Source organism: Pongo pygmaeus, chromosome 12 (assembly GCF_028885625.2).
Source record: "Pongo pygmaeus isolate AG05252 chromosome 12, NHGRI_mPonPyg2-v2.0_pri, whole genome shotgun sequence".
NCBI classification, from domain to species: domain Eukaryota; kingdom Metazoa; phylum Chordata; class Mammalia; order Primates; family Hominidae; genus Pongo; species Pongo pygmaeus.
The window spans coordinates 104,566,607-104,583,926 of record NC_072385.2 but is presented as its reverse complement, the minus strand read 5'-3'; the positions used below and the strand labels follow the sequence as shown (position 1 = coordinate 104,583,926).

The window sequence follows — 17,320 nt, the reverse complement described above, 5'->3', positions numbered from 1 at the left end:
ACAAAGGATGGAAGGTGAAAGGGAGGGCTCAGGAATGGATTGGTGGGTGGTGGGGAGGAAGAATTGAAGAGAACAGGGGGAAAGAAGGAGTTACTGGATGGAATAAAAAGGGAGCCAAATACAGGAGAAGGACGGGAGGTAATGGGAAGATGTTCTGGAAGTCGGAGAAATTCATTTCCTTCCTTCTCTTGTTCCTTCCTTCCTTCTTTCTTTCCTGCCAACAAACACTAGCAACTCACAATCTGGCACATAGTATTCAGCTTCAATATTCTAGGTGCTAAAGAGGCAAACATGAAGAAAACATGGTCCTTGCATACAAGGAGCTGACAGTATATTAGAAGGAGGTAGTGTTAAATGTGTGACAAGGTGTGGAAAGACCCTCCTAAGAGGGGTGTGTCCACAGTTATGGGAATGCATCAGTGCTCCTGGGGAGAGGGAAGGAGAGTTTGGAGAGGCTTCATGGAGCTGGATGGATCCCAGGAGATGAGTAGAATGTCTGTGCTCTTCTGTTCTGCACTCATTCTGTGGCTTTGTTGTATTATCATCCTTCACACAGTCACTGCATCCTCCCCCATTTCCACAGCACTGTGTCTCATTCACCTCACTATATTGTAGTCCCTTCTTTATCTGTCTTATCCACTGCACTGAGCTCTTTAAGGCCAGAAAACTTGGTTTAATTGCCTTCATATTTATATTGCCCAGGACCTGGGCTGAGCTTGGGCTGTCCTCTTTTTGAAAATACAAGCCGAGATATAAGGTTCTAGTGTGCTTGTTATCCATTTAATAATTTATCTGGATGCCATGTATTCCATTTATTTCAGTGTGTGCATCCAGTGTGTGCCAGGCTCTGTGCTGGAGGGTGAGGATTCGGGACAAAGGTTCCAGTGTATTGAGGAACAGAAACACAGAGACTTTAAAGTCATTTTCTAATATTTTCAAGATTAAGAAGGGGCAGGGAGCAGTCAAAGAAACAACAGAATAGGAGGTTAAAAACTCATGACTTGGTAGCTATAGAACCACTTGGCCACTTGGTAGCTATAGAACCGTAATGTCTTTGGGATTCAATCTGCTAATCTGTAAAATGAGGGAGGAAGGAAGACAAAGAAATCCTTTAGATTCTTCCAGATGTTAAATTATATGACTCTTGTGAGTTTCAACAGTACAAAATTGTATAGTCAACTGAAACCCCAGGGGGCAAGAGAGGTGACAGGATACAGCAAATTCTTCTGTTCCATTGTAAGATCCTCAGAGCAGTGGCAAAGCTACACCTTAAGCGATTCACGCTGGGGTGCGTACATAATTGATCAGCTCCCTGAGTAGTGCTGGCAGTGCTCAGGACCTAGGGAAGGAGTTTCTAGATGTTGTGTATTGAAGGGCCCATTCTTACAATTTATTCTTATTCTTATTATTATTAGTCGTTGTTATTATATTGGCAGGAGAGAATCTAGAATCTAAGCTTATGCTACTAGGCTTGTTTGTCTTTGCCTATAATTACAAAGTTGAATGCCCAGGTAAAGTGATTAATTGAATCTCTGAAATCATCTGAAATATTAATATATTTGCCTTACTTACATTTTCTAGCTACTGATCTCAATTTCCTACTCTGCTTTGTGTTTATAGTTTCCCATGCCACACCATTTTGACTCATTTTTTCATTCACTCTTTAAACATTTCACAAAAATTAATGGAGCCTCCATTTTGTCCCAGGCTTGGAGCCAAACACTGGGGATGTGGAGATAAAGGGGATGGCTTACTGTTTAGCAGGAGGAAAAAATAACAGACGCTAAAGTCAAATAGGCTGTGGCACTTGGATGACCCACCTGGGTAATGGGAAGCCTTACTTGAGCTTGCCAGAGCTTTGCAGACAGAACACTGGGCTACTCCTCGTATTGTATGGAATGAGATTGTCTGTGTGCCGGAACCAACGGCTGGGATGGGGATACAGTGGGAGGAATTCTACACCCCACAAAAGAACTTGTCAAATGGTGGCTGTGTGACTTCCTTTCTAATTTTTTTCATCTCTGAAAAGCAACACCCAGTGATGTGAGACAGTGGTCCCTCATATGTCAGTGGAATTTCTGGTGAAGTTGCACCAGGTAATATAATAACATGAGTACGCAAATAAAATTTTCAACAATCCAAAGAATTTGAATTCTCTAGTAAAGTCTCCTGCCTTGGTTCTCGAAGTAGGGCTTCTTGTTATAAAATCAAATTACCAGGTGGTGGGGAAATGGACAGACCAGTTTATATGTCTGGTAGGGAATATATCAGGTAGGGAAATTTTACTTTCCTTAATACAAGCTCAGAACTTCCAGGTTGGGCACAAAAGGAGAACTTCATAGAGTGGGAAGTGGTAAGACCTCATAGCCTTTTTCTCCCTTTCTCCCTCTTTTCTTCCCTCTCTTCCTCCTCCTTTTTCTGAGACTTGGCATTCGTTTGGAGTATCCCATGGATCACTACTGCCATCATCCATCTGTTCTCAGGGGTGATATTTAAAGCCTTTAAAATCCTGGCAAAAGCGTAGTCAAAACTCTGGGAGTACAACCAAGATAAGCTGGAATGTTCAATATGATTTTACTGAAGACTGGGAAAAGACAAGGGCAAAAAACAAACAAACAAACAAACAAACAAAAAACAAACTCCAGCACTCACCATGAATTTAAGGCTCTGTGCTTTGCTGACCCCAGAAGAGAAAAGACTCTTCTCAAGACCCTGCTTTCCAGTGTCTTCCCATGCAGAGACTGCAATCTTAGCTCCAATTTAATTTCTTGACACTCACAGGAAAGTGCTGGACCTTCTTGTCTACCTAGAGCCTTGCTTTTGCCATGTGACTGGCACTAGGGAAGACCTCAGCCTTGGATAAGACCTCAATCTCTAATTAAAGACCTCAGTCTTGCCCCTGAGGTCCTCTTCAGGATCACCACGTTCAAATGCCTCCTCACTGGTTGTGTGTGTGTGTGCACATGCATATTTGTGTGTGTGTGTGTGTGTTGGTCTCCTAATGAGAAAATGACAGGCACTTGAAGGAAAAGGAGGAGAAACAGCAGAAGGGGAAAGGGAGGAGAGATCATCAGAGGATCTTTGCTTAGAGTAAGGATGAAAAGAGAAGAATATTCTATCTGTGTATGCCCTGGAACTGGGCCCCAGTGTAGCCAATCCAACCATTTCAGCCACCTTGTCCATGGATATACAGCCTCAGGCCTGTGCCTGGAGCAAGAGCACAGCAGGCTTCACTGATAACGGAGCTGGGCACAGGGATCAGACAGGCAATTCCACGGCCCAGGTTTCTTCCCTTCACAAAAGGAAAGGAAGAAAGTCGAGAAGTGAGAATGAATTAATAGACAGGCAAAAAGACAAAGATATCCGGAGTGTGGAGAGGCACACAGAAGAGGCTGAGACTGGGGAGACTCAGGGGAAGGCTGTCCATGAGCTGCCAAACAGTTGAGATGGAAAATGATCTGTCTGCATTTATTTATTTATGATCACACGGAATAAATAAATGATATGATTCTGAGTCGAGCACCTGCTTTTGCATTATACAGCCACAGATAAGGAACAGGAAGAAAGGAATGGAGAAAAAGGCCACATCAGTGGAAGAACGGCAGGGGGTGGACAAGAGGACAGCCCTCGTGCATTAGTTGACACACGTGCACAGTGGATCTCTTGGGGAGAGAGAGTGTGCAGGGAGTGAGCATGAGTTTGTGTCCGTGCACTGACAAGAAAGAAAGACATCGATCCTGTGATGATAAGACAAGGAGGAAAACAGAGACCACCTCTTCCTGTCATTTTCTGCTTTCTCTTCTAATTCAGATCATGTAGTTCAAGAAATTTTTCACTCCACCTTCATACACTCATAAGCCCAAGTCCTCAGGACAGAAGCTTTGAGCTATTCACTTGTTCTCCTGGATCTCTGGGTAGTGGTGTGCAGAGGGCTTGTTCCCTGTCTAGTCCTCCCCGAGACAAACTGGCCCCCTCCAAGGGAGAGTCCTGTGGTTGGTCCCAGCCATGGCAGCTTATTCACACATGTGTGGTGTGTTTCTGAATCATAAATCTACAGACAGCCTAGGATGGAAAGGAGACAGGCTGCCTTCCTGACCTTACACTTGGGCTGCCCATCCCTGTAGCAAGGGGGAGATAATCAGGGCCCTTGTCCGGAGCCAATGTTTTCATTGTATTTAAATTTCACAAATGATTGAAAGGATCAGCTCATAAAAGCAGAAGAGAGTTGAGGCATTCAACCTCTCTGGGCCTTTTAAGACCACAGACTTATTATGACCATGTGAGTTTCCAGGAAGAAGCTTCTAATTAAGCTTATTGCCTCTTAGCTACCATTGGCTGGCCATGTGGCTTGCCCTTCCTGTTAATTAGAGCAGAAAGGCATCCTAGTGGGGTTGTAGCCTCACAGAGCCCGTGCCCACCTTCCGGCCCACTTCCCCTGGGAGCTCAGGAGGATCCAGGGCTGCCATGTTAGCCCATCATCCCCTAGACGTGAGACTTGGGATCCAGACAGGATATTGCACCCGTGTTCTTGAAGGAAATGATAAGACCCTGAGCTACCAGTGGTATAAATGATTAATGGGGGGTAATTAGTTAATGTTTGTTAATCGTTTTGTAGATGCGAAATGCTGGCTAAGAGCTAAAGGAAGAAGCAGAAGCAGCAAAAGCTGAAAGACTTTATATCCACCCAAATGCTGATCATAGAACTCCATAATGTTGGAGCTGAGGGAAGGAGGGATCTCCGAGACCATTTGCTCTATGGTTTCCAAATTGTGCATTGATGGGCCTTCTGGGCCGCTGCCCAGCAACTGTCTGCCAACGTTTCCTCCCCAAACAAATCTAAACCAGAAGGGCAAAATAAAGTTCCACAAAAACCATGCTCTCAGCATAACTTGAAGACAGAAAATGCCAGAACTTTAAAATAACCAGAATAAAAAGAGAACCATCATCTAATCCCAGCAGTGCACTTTCTGGTACTCCTAGGCTATGCCCCTCAGCTAGCAAATGGCTCCCTCACTCCCTGCACAAAGCCCTTCACACTGGAAGACTTCAGTGTGAGCTTCCCACAGATCCTGGTGTGAGGAGCTCTGTCCAGGGGTCTGGGTAGGGAGGAAGTAAAATGTCTCCAGGATCTTCAGCTAAAGGTTCAGTCCTTGCTTACCTCTCCCCACCTCACCCTACCCCACCCTACCCCACCAAACAAACAAAACAAATCAACAGATCAATTCTGTCCTTGGGGACATTTATGATACTTTAGGCCAATGCACAAGAGACTTACATCTAATGTTTGGTGGGTTTGGTTCTGACTTGGTATGTCAGTTTAGAAACTGAGCCCTTCTCTGACTGATTTGGGAGATCGGACCCCCTGCTAGTCTCTGGTGTCACCTCAGGATCCTGCCCAACGTTGCACCTGCCAATGGCTTCACTGAGAAGACACACTACCCCCTGGCTCTCCTCTCCAGCTGGTGATCCCAGGCCTGGCTGCACCTCCTCCTCATGTTCCTCTGTCCCCCTTGGAGTGATGACTTACCATTGTCCCCTCTGATGTGTCCCAAATGGCAGAGAAGAGTAAAGCCACCACTCAGAGTATGGGGAATCACTATGAGCAGGGAAGGTCTTCGATGCTTTATCTTAACATTTGTGTGCAGTTTGCATTGGAACTCAATACACAGCCATGCTAGTTTAAATTAAAAAATATTCCTCCACTCCAATCTTTTGGTAAAACTGAAGCTCTTGAAAGATGAGCCACGCTGATTCTTTGGGTTTGCATGCTTTGGGAGCATTGCTACACATCCTGCAGGTGCAAACATCTAAGTGTGAGTGCTGGCCCTAGTTTACCCCAACCCACCTGTTGGTACCTCTCAACCTGTCCATAGCCAAATGCCTTTAGCCTCTTGTATGGAGAGGCTCTGGAAGTACTACAGTGAACTGAATCTCAGACCTACAGGGTAAGGTGCTGAGAGCTGAGTCATCTAGTCCCTCTTCCAGGGGATACCATTTCACTTCACTGGTCCTGAGTTGTACTAATTCACTGTTGGCCCAGTTTTTCTTGCTGACTCATACCAATTGTTCATATCAATTGTTAGTTAATGAAGAGCTGCCAAGGCCATTGGGCCAACAATACCATGATCTGCAATTTGGACACAGGGAAAGGTAAAGCTAACCCAGTTTGATTTTCCACTAGGTTCCAGGCACTGTGTCAGGTGAGGCACACAGTATCCTATTTAATCCTCACAGGGACCCAGGGATAGGTGTCACTGTCTTTATTTCACATGTGAATTATCTGGTACCACAGGATGTAATGGACCCGTAGCATCCAAATGACTCAGGATTCAAGTCCACGCTTTTCTTCTCCAAGTCCTATATCTTCTTTCCACTGTCCATGCTGCTGTATCCCTTGCTTTTCTTTCTGTTGCATCTTTTTGGCCGTTCTACTCCTTATGACCTCTAATGTTGGAGAATAAAACAGAGAGAGGAGGTGAGGTTGGAAAGTTTGAATCCTCTTGTCAGTTGTTTCAGGAAGACGGAGACGGTGTGGGAGAGGTGGTGGACTGGAACCAATGTCTAAAGTGACATTTCTCTGATCACATCTGGAATTAATTTATCTGGGTCCACCCTGTTTGCTTCACAGCCACATTTTTTTTAAGGAACGATTCCAGAGAGCTCTTAGTGACCTAAAGAGAAAACATCTTCCCAAGCTCCTTCCCCATCACCAGCTGGAGCATCCATCTTATTAATAACTGGAGCCTAATCCTTCACATTCAAAGGGAGTCCCATTACCCAAAACAATAATATTTTTAATTACCCAGCCAGAGTGGCAATTGCACATTGAATACTAAGGATGATGTAAAACTAATAAATACTTTTGGAAATTTGTTGAACATTTTAATGAATTAAAAGTTATGAAATATTTATAAGCGGTAACAACACCACTTATTACCATTAATAAAATAAATACATTAGCCAGAGAATGAAATTCATTACTATTTTACTACCAGACATTGATGTCAATGACTGAGTATTGCTCCAAATTACTTGTAAAATAGACCAGTTATTTTAGTGTGATTAATCTTTTCAATTATTTCCTTTATGTAGTTGTAATTTGAAAGTAATTTTCTTCTGGGAGTACAATGACCTCGGCACACTCATTCTTTATTTATTTATATTTAAAAACCTTTGTGTCTGCCCCCATTTCTGGGCAAGTTCCAATGATCGAATATTTAAAATAGTTGCCCAAGCAGGCATTGTTTCTAAGCACTTTATGGGGCATTTTAAAATTGGCTTTATTAATAATTATGGATAAGCCGTTCCAAAGTAAGAACTTCTTTGCCAACAGTAGCTAGGCACTGGTGGAGAAAGGAAAGACCAGCGAATTTCCTTCGTGGTTCCACCTGCTTTGGCCTGACTGTTTTGGATTCCAGTCTTCCTCAAGGGAGGCAGTGTGACAGGCATTTGAAAAGACCTCTCTCCTGCCTCCAACTACCTCTACAGAATTAAGCAGGATTACTCCTTTGTGCGGCACAAAGGACTGTGTGCACCCAGTCACCAGGGTAAAAAAATGACTCTATCAGGCATAAGAGCATAGGTCTTAGGAGGCAAGCAAAGCAGCTGCCTTTGCAATCAGAAAGCAAGTCTGGGCTGTCAGAATCTCTGCTGGAAAAGAGGTAAATTTTCCCTTTGCATAATGGCTCAGGCAAGGCGCAGATGGAAAGGCAAAAGGCGGATGTGAACCTGTAAACATACCCCAGGATAGTTGTGCAGAATTATTCAGCTCTGGTTCCAGAATTAGGAGATTCAGCTTAGTCAAGGGATGCCAGAGAGAGGATGAGAACATGTATTGTGCCAAGCATTGTGCTAGGAGCTCTGCATGCAACATCTGTTTTAATTTCCCAAAAACCCTATAATTATGTATTTCCTGATGAGAAAATGAAAACGCATAGATTTAGGAAACTTTTCCAAGCTCAAAAAGGTGGTGAGTGATGGAGCTGGCATTCCAAATTCATTCAGTCTGATTCTAAAGCCTCTAATCTTTCCGCTACATTGGAATAAGCAAACCTTTATTGAGTGCTTGCCATGAAAAAAAAAAGCACTTCACTGCTAATTGGGATACAGAGATTTTAAAAAAAGACAGTCTTTGATTTTAGGAACTTAGCATCTATTGAGTGAGACACATAAATAACTGTGGAGAGAAGTAGACGGTTCTAAAATAGATATACATGGAAACAATTCTGAGTGGAGACTTAGAGAAAATACTATTTGAGCTGGGATTTGAAAGATGTGCAGGTCTTTGAAAGATGGAGAGTGCACTGCAGGGGGCGCAGATGGAACCAAAGCTTGAGCTGGGGAGGGACATTTGAGAAATGCAAGCAGATCTCAATGGCTGAAGAAATCACAATTTTCATGCTTATCTTTTAAATGGTTCGGTCCACAGTAAGTTAAGGGCAGGAGATTTAGGAAATAGGGAGTTAAGAAGGAGAGCGTTTTGAAAATGGAGTTGAACATCCACCTGGAGTTAGGCACAAGAACTAAGTGAGGATACTAAGGTCGTGACTGCGATTTCTCCTTGGTGATCACTTCCAAGCAACAGAGCTCACCATTGCATGGCTGACTGAGTGCCCTGAAGCAACTGATCCAGGTGGTGGCACCTCCCCAGGTTGGCAGTGTGTGGCTCTCATCACCCTCTTGGCATTAGGTCAATAATTAACATCACAAAGCTCTGCAGGAGGCCTCAGAGGAGCCAGTTTGTTTCTGTGAATGGTAATTTCTTCATGAGAAACAGCAGCAGCAAGGAAGCAGGTTAGTTCTCAAAGGCTTCAGGCGAGGTGAGGCCCAGAGACATTAAGTAGCTCATGGCATCATTTACAAGGCACCTCCACAGCCACCTTCTCACTGACCCTCAGCATGAGGTCAGTTTTGAGACAACTACTGACATGTTGTTATCCCTATTTTATTTTATTTATTTATTTTTTGAGACGGAGTCTCGTTGTCTCCCTGGCTGGAGTTCAGTGGCGCCATCTCGGCTCACTGCAAGCTCTGCCTCCCGGGTTCACGCCATTCTCCTGCCTCAGCCCCCCAAGTAGCTGGGACTACAGGCGCCCACCACCACGCTTAGCTAATTTTTTGTATTTCAGTAGAGACGAGGTTTCACCATGTTGGCCAGGATGGTCTTGATCTCCTGACCTCGTGATCTGCCCGCCTCGGCCTCCCAAAGTGCTGGGATTACAGGCGTGAGCCACTGCGCCCGGCCTATCTCTATTTTAAATGACAAAAAAAAAAAAACAAAAAACCAAAAAAACCCAATCTATTTTCCAGTTATGAGGGAAATTTTTAATGATTTGAAGTGTGATGGCTAGTCTATGGCAAGTAAGAGGTAGGAAGGAGACTTAAATCCAGGTTTTCTGATTCTGGTTCAGTGCTCATTCTGTGGTCTTTCTGAGAAAGGAATGTTGGAACTACTTTGGAGGAAGACATCTCCAGGAATGGAACACCTATTCAAAACTGACAGAGGAGGAGCACTGCCATCTTGGACAAGCACCTCATCCTAAAGTTCACCTTAATCAAAAACCACCTAAATCCAAAGGACATCAGCCTAATGGCCAAGGTCAGCATGACCATAAACCACAAATAACATCTCTGACCAGAAACATTCCAAACTCCTCCCCAACCAGAGACATGCTAGCCCTGAGATAGTCTCCCTCCGGCCGGAAAGATGTCAGACCCAAGATAACCTCCCCTCCGTCCAGAGAAATTCCAACCCCCCATAAACTTCTCCCCCACACAGAAACATTCCAAGCTTGTGATAAGCCTGCTCACCTTAAAACCAATATATACTCTTAGTCTGTAAGAGAAAGCTCTCCTGACCAAAATTGGCCAGAAGCCCCTCTCAGGTTTATTTTCTCTAAAATAAATCTGTTTTTAACCATTGAGCTGCATTTTGTGTTTCTTTCCTCTTTAACTCTTACAAACTCTTCGTAAGATTTGCACTTACTTTGCACAAACTCTTACAACTCTTAGGGTTAGGGTGCAAATTAAATATAACTCAAAGATGCCCTTTAAGAAATAGTTCTATGCAAAGTAGAATGGAAATGTTAAAGCAACCACACCAAAATTCAGTCCTAAGACAGAAACAACTATTTTATATTAATGTCGGCATGCACCCATTTGCTCATAAAATGTCTGTGGCATGGATGAGTGGATGCATGGATGGATAGATAGCTGAGCCTGCTACATACAGAGTTTTCTGCTGGCAGCCCCAAGACAGAGTGCCACTGTGATCTACATTTTACAAGCACAGACTGAGGATCCTGCTGAGGCATTGCTTGCTGTTGGAAGAGAAAATGCCCAGTTTGGGCCAGGCTGCTAGGAGCCCATGAAGTAATTCCTCATTTACCCAGCTGGATTTTGGAGCCTACTCTTGATGTTGATTGGTTCCACATGGCTGGCCAAAGATTTGAATCTATTTGTTCAGCTTCTCTCATTTCCTTTTGTCCCCTTTCAGGCTAAGAAAGATATCCTCCATTGCCCAACATTGTCTTTGGTGGAGAAGAAGGAGAGAGAGGGGGACAAGGTTACAGGATGCTACCCATTTTTTCCGGGAAATATTTATATTAGCTACATACCCAGTACCTCAAAGCCAGAACCCACCTGGACAAGAACTTGCCTTGTGAAAATGGCCCATATTCAAAGTCTGATAGCCTTGTGCTAAGCCCTAATTTTTTAAAGAAGATACAGTTAATATACCTATTTTTGGTTTTCATATTTTAAATAAGTGTAACATCTAGGACCAGACCATAAAAACTGGAGTTAATAGGAGAGCTGAGGCCGGGCACGGTGGCTCACATCTGTAATCCCAGCGCTTTGGGAGGCCAAGGCGGGTGGATCACGAGGTCAGGAGTTCAAGACTAGCCTGACCAACATGGTGAAACCCCATCTCTACTAAAAATACAAAAATTAGCCAGGCATGGTGGCACACGCCTGTAATCCCAGCTACTCAGGAGGTCGAGACAGGAGAATTCCTTGAACCCAGGAGGTGCAGGTTGCAGTGAGCTGAGATGGCACCACTGCACTCCAGCCTGGGTGACAGAGTGACACTATATCTCAAAAAAAAAAAAAAAAAAAGAGAGACCTTGGAATCAGACTGTCCAGTGGTTCTTAAAATGTATTTCATGAAGCCCCATTGAGGGGGAATGTCAAGGGCTGTGGAATAGGTGGGTTCTGGACCCCCGCCAAAGACAGCTGTAGTTGTATCTTTTTATATACTGGGCTTCCATATAAGACTTTGTTTTAATTAAGGCTTCAGGCTCTAGAAAAGGTTTGAAGACCACGGGTCGAGTTCAAACACCTCATTTTAGCCCCAGAGAAGTTAAAAAATGGTATTTGTGCATCTCAAACTCTTTGGGGACATGTGTTTCAAGGTATCCATAATAATGGGACTGCATTTGACACTTTGGATTCCTTCACCTTCCTGAGCCAGAGAAGTTAGAGAAATAACTTCTCACGGGGTAAGGTGAAGGTTGTGATATCCTCTCTAATGAATGAATCAGAAGCAATGTGTATGAAATTATCTCAGTAGAGTAAGGAATCAAGAAGATTACTTCTTTTGAGAAATTTGTTAGTGAGCTGAATGTGGCTGTGGCCTGGGAAACCTCAGATGTGTTTCTTGTAGGTTCATAAAAGAAAAGAGGAGTTGTAGTGGCCTGCTATAAAATGTATGTAGGCTCACACAGGAGTTATTTACATCTCCTTGTTTTTCATGGGGGAGCTCCTTTGCAGCTCTTTGTCTTCATGTTGACTAGTGGCAGTGGTCCATCTCAACTGCCTCTGACCAATCTGAGCTGGGAAAGGAAAATACTGAATTGATTTCTTAGAAAAATTGAGAACTTGACAACCATAAGGTGGAGGCAGAAAGCACCTTGGGCTGGTCAGTAATTTAGTGTATCATATTTCAAGGAAAATCATTGGGTCTTTGTTCATTCAATTTCTACATAGCAAGGGAGACAGATTAGATGTTTCTGGTGTCCCTTCCAGCAGAGATCTTCTGTGCACACAGCAAGGTGTGGTAGCTAAGAACATGGATTTTGGAGCCAGATGGCCTCCATTTCAATACCAGCTGTGTGACTTTGAGGAAATTACTTAGGTCTCCGTGCCTTGATTTCTCTATCTATATAATGGGAATAATAATGATAAGAATAATATTACATACTTCATAGCATTGTTGTAAGGATTGAATGAGTTAATATATGTACCATGCTTAGAACAGGGCCTAGCGTGTGGAAGAGCTAGATGAGGGTTTGCAATGCTGTGCATTTTTAGGAGCTGTTCAGGGCCACGCTGATCCTCCCCTCCCCTCCCTCCCTCTGTTTCTTTTCTTTCTTTCTTTCTTTTTTTTTTTGACAGAGTCTTGCTCTGTCGCCCAGGCTGGAGTGCAGTGGTGCCATCTCAGCTCACTGCAACCTCTGCCTCCCGGTTCAGGCTTCTGCCTCAGCCTCCCGAGTAGCTGAGACCACAGTTGTGTGCCACCATGCCTGGCTACTTTTTTTGTATTTTTAGTAAAGATGGGGTTTCACCATGTTGGCCTGGCTGGTCTCAAACTCCTGACCTCAGGTGATCCACCCACCTTGGCCTCCCAAAGTGCTGGAATTACAGGCATGAGCCACCATGCCTGGCACACTGGCCCTTTTCAAATCCATTTCAAGAAGCTAGTCTTTCCCATTCTGACGTATGTGTTTCTGTAGGCACCTCTGAACCTGAGGGGTCCCGGTGAGTGTCCTGCGTGATCCTATTGCTCTGGGTTGTCTGCTCAAGAAAGGTTTTTGTGAATGGGCTAAGGGTTCCCTGGGAGCCCAGGCATGGGTGTCTCTGGGGACTGATGTCTCACTTGTCTGTGCTGATTGTGTAAGCTGCTCTTTCACTGGCCTTTCAGTGAAAAATCTCTTCCAAGCCATTTCTACTCACAGCTACTTTCTTTTGGAAGTAGTAGGGTAATAGCCCAAAGCTATAAAAGAAGGTGCAGCATTTATCAATTGATTGATTAACCAATCAGTCAACGTGTATTTGTGTGGTGTTTTCTGTGTGTTTAGCACCATGCTAGCTGCTCCCTGGAGAAATAAAAGAAATGTAAGACCAGGTCTTGAACTTCAAGTTAGGATCCCAAAATGATTAAATGGGAAATGATTATAAAACACCTACTAAATTTAGATGTAGAGAATAAAGTCTTCCAAGGAGAATTTCTGTAGCTGCAAATGACATTTCCTGGTCCCAGGAAATGAGTAAGGTGGTCCAGTCTAGGCCCCTTATTCTATTATTTTCTGATGTGGGAGGCAATAAGAAATGACCTATGTCACATGAAAGTGCCACAAGGGAAGGAGTAATATTGAGGAGATTTATCTGGCAACGTGTGGAAGATGGAATGGTATCAGGGAGACCAGTTGGCTGCTGCCAAAGTTCAACTCTGCATATATGAAGAATATAGAAAGAATAAGACACACAGCTGGGAATATGAAGCCAGAAGGGTATATCCAAGAGACAGCAACAGTAGTATTGTGTTAGTCCATTCTCACACTGCTGTAAATAAATACCTGAGACTGGGTAATTTATAAAGAAAAGAGGATTAATTGACTCATGGTTCCACAGGCTGTACAGGAAGCATGGCTGGGAGGCCTTAGGAAACTTGCAATCATGGTGGAAGACAAAAAGGAAGCAGGCACATCCTACACAGCTAAAGCAGGAGGAAAAGAGCAATGAGGAAGGTGCTGCACACTTTTTATTTTTTTTTAAGACAGAGTCTCGCTCTGTCACCAGGTTGGAGTGCAGTGGCGTGATCTCAGCTTACTGTAACCTCTGCCTCCTGGGCTCAAGTGATTCTCCTGCCTCAGCCTCCCGGGGAGCTGGGACTACAGGCGCCCACAACCATGCCCAGCTAATTTTTGTATTTTTAGTAGAGACAGGGTTTCACCATGTTGGCCAGGATGGTCTCGATCTCTTGACCTTGTTATCCACCTGCCTCAGCCTCCCAAAGTGCTGGGATTACAGGCGTGAGCCACCTCGCCTGGCTGCTGCACACTTTTGTTTTTGTTTTTGTCTTCTGAGACAGAGTTTCACTCTTGTTGCCCAGGTTGGAGTGCAATGGCGCCATCTCGGCTCACCGCAACCTCCGCCTCCCAGGTTCAAGCGATTCTCCTGCCTCAGCCTCCTGAGTAGCTGGGATTACAGGCATGTGCCACCATGCCTGGCTAATTTTCATTTGTTTGTTTGTTTTTTGTTTTTTTTTAGTAGAGACGGGGTTTCTCCATGTTGGTCAGGCTGGTCTCGAACTCCCGACTTCAGGTAATCCGCCCACCTCAGCCTCACAAAGTGTTGGGATTATAGGCATGAGCCACCGTGCCTGGCCCACTGCACACTTTTAAACATCCAGATCTCATGAGAACTCACTCACTATCACGAGAATAGCAAGGGGGAGATCCTCCTCCATGATCCAATTACCCACCAGCCCCCTCCTCCAACACTGAGGATTATAATTCAACATGAAATTTGGTGGGGAGGGGAAGACACAAATCCAAACCATATGAAGTATCTAGACAGAGACAGATAGAATACAGGCAAAAGCAAGTCTAGAGGGAAAGGTTCTGGCAATTTGGGTGTAGTGGTAAGAGGAACAGGAAGAGTCAAAGATGATGCTAAGGTTTTCAGGAAATAAATGAAACCTCAGCCTCTTCCACAAAGGCAGTAGAGTGTAGTGGACAGAAACACTGGCTTTGTCATCAGATCAACTTGGGATCGAGTTTGACTCTACTTTTCACTAACTGAATGGCCCTGGCAAGTTTTGAAACTTCTGTGAGCTTCAGTTTCCCCATCTGTAAAATGAGGATACTAGTCCCTGCTTTATAGCATTATTGTAAAGCTTGCATGATGTAACACATAAAGGCATTGACACTTGGATTTGCGCATGGCGAGTGCTCTGTCAATGTTAGCTTTTTGCTATTAGTCCATATCAACTGAGATGAACTGAGCACCTACCTAGTGTCACACACTGTGATAAGTGTAAGGATGTAGAGAGGATACAGGAATGGCCTCTGTCTTGATGACACCCACAGATAGATATTGTCTCCAATGCGGGGAGAATTGTCCCATGTCTCCTTGAGGCTTCTCCAGATGAACTAAAATGGCACGTCTCTGCTGTGGGCCAAGGAAGAGCTGTGGAGTTCTACGGTTGTGTTTCCCCTTGTGCTCTATCTGTGCCTCATCATGAAGGGACCAAGTTCTTATCAGAAATATAGACCAGGCATCCTGCAGACCTTCCTACAGTCCTGGCCAGTAATGTCACCAGCCCTATTCACCTCCTTCAAAGACACCATTTTTCTCCTTTTATCCCCTCTTCTTCTGGCTTAACCAAAGCAATGACCCCAGAAAACACAGACATTTGTCTACATCGAATAGACATTGAGTATGCCTTTAAAGTAACCCCTTCCCTTTAAGTATGAGTGTAATTTTAGGATGATTCTTATGTCTGCAATTTGTCTATGCCTACTGATGTGCACCTGAATTTGTCTTCTATGGGAAGGAAATTTAGAAGTTCTAAGAAGATCTCAAGCACTGAGATCACCTTGTTCTTCACTATTCTCTGCCTTACACATCCATATCAATCAATCCCTCCACATCCCTTGTTGACCACAGGTGGTCTGACCCAGAGAAGAAGCACAGAGAACATTTGCCTCCTCATGGAGACCATCTGTTCTTGGACCTAGAGCCACTGAAAGAAGGAAGCTGGACCATGAGAACTTCCCCAGGTATCTGGGCCAAGCCACTTTCTCTAGGGAATCAGAGGAAGACTCATCTTCTCCCTCCTCTAAGAGGATGCCCTGCCAGTGGAAACTTTATGGATCATTAGAGAGATTTTAGGGAGGTCAAGTCTATTGGTTTTGTAAAGATAGAAAAGCAGACAAGGAACGGGTCTCTGGAACAGACTCACTGCGAATGCAACACAGGCTATGGGGGATGAATGTTTTTAGGCGAGAGGGAGTTGCAGGGCAAGGGAGAAAACATCTATAGGTTGAGATCCTTGATTTTAACATGCAAAGAATTTTTTTCAGGTCAAGAAATTTTTGCAGGAGTGTTTGTAGTGGGCGTGATATCTGAACTTTTGTAGTTTCTTATTCCTTTTTCCTAATGATGATCAAATGGGAACATTCTGGGAATTGATACTTTCTCCCTGTCACATTCTTGTTAACTGGTTCCATTTCAACAGATGGCCTCTTTTGTATGGTAAATAGATCCTTGACATCTGTGAGGACTGATGATGTCCAGAGACATTCACAAATCTTCAAGTTCATGAGTGCGGAAACATTTGTACAAGCTTCTGGCTTGCTCCCAAACCACATGTTTCTTATACATTGCCTCATATCATAGGTTAACCACCTTTTCAACTTGAAGTGTGGTACAATCTATCACATTATGGTGATTTTTCTTTTCCCCACACATAAACCAGTTTTGATTAAACAACGAAAACAAAATACACTATAAAATTTCCTGCAAAGCCAGCAATAAATGAAGAGCCACAGGGGCAAAAGAAGCTGGGTTGGTGGGGGGTCAGTAGGGCTTCCTCCCTAAGAGAATCCCTTTCACACAACCACTTCCCAGAGGCACAAAGTTCAAATCCAGGCCTATACATGGGACAGATGACTGTGGGATATGGACCTTCAAAGTTATTCAGGAATAGCCTAAATTGAGAATTTAGGTCTGTGAGTGCCTCAGGCTTCCTCTGGGTCCACACTTCATTCTTGGGCCCCTGATCCTCTCCCTCCTCCCACCCTTCCCTCTCCACCCTCTGTTAGGCCCCAATGTCTGCTGTTCCCTTCTATGTGCCTATGTGTTCTCAAAGTAGATATAATTTTATACCAGCTCTTTGAAATTGATTATCTGGGATATGAATCACCTGGTATCATTCAGAACTAGCCCCTAAAACACCCTAGACTTTTTTTTTTTTTTGAGACGGGGTTTCGCTCTGTTGCCCAGGCTGGAGTGCAACAGCACAATCTTGGCTCACTGCAACCTCTGTCTCCTGGGTTCAAGCAATTCTCCTGCTTCAGCCTCCCAAGTAGTTGGGATTACAGGTGCACATCACCACGCCAGGCTAATTTTTGTAATTTTAGTAGAGACAGGGTTTTGCCATGTTGGCCAGGCTGGTCTTGAACTCCTGACCTCAAGTGATCCGCCCGCCTCGGCCTCCCAAAGTGCTGGGATTACAGGTGTGAGCCACAGCACCCAGCCCACTCTAGACTTTTCTTCATAAGTGTGCACATTCCCAGCTAAACATGGTTGCAGGTTA

The 17,320-nt window shown here is 44.2% G+C and overlaps 1 protein-coding gene across 1 annotated transcript in view; it reads right to left on the bottom strand.

Annotated features, from left to right (window-relative positions):
- Window positions 1-17,320, bottom strand: part of ALK (ALK receptor tyrosine kinase) — a 731,594-nt gene that overhangs the window by 174,768 nt on the left and 539,506 nt on the right. The window lies entirely within an intron of this gene.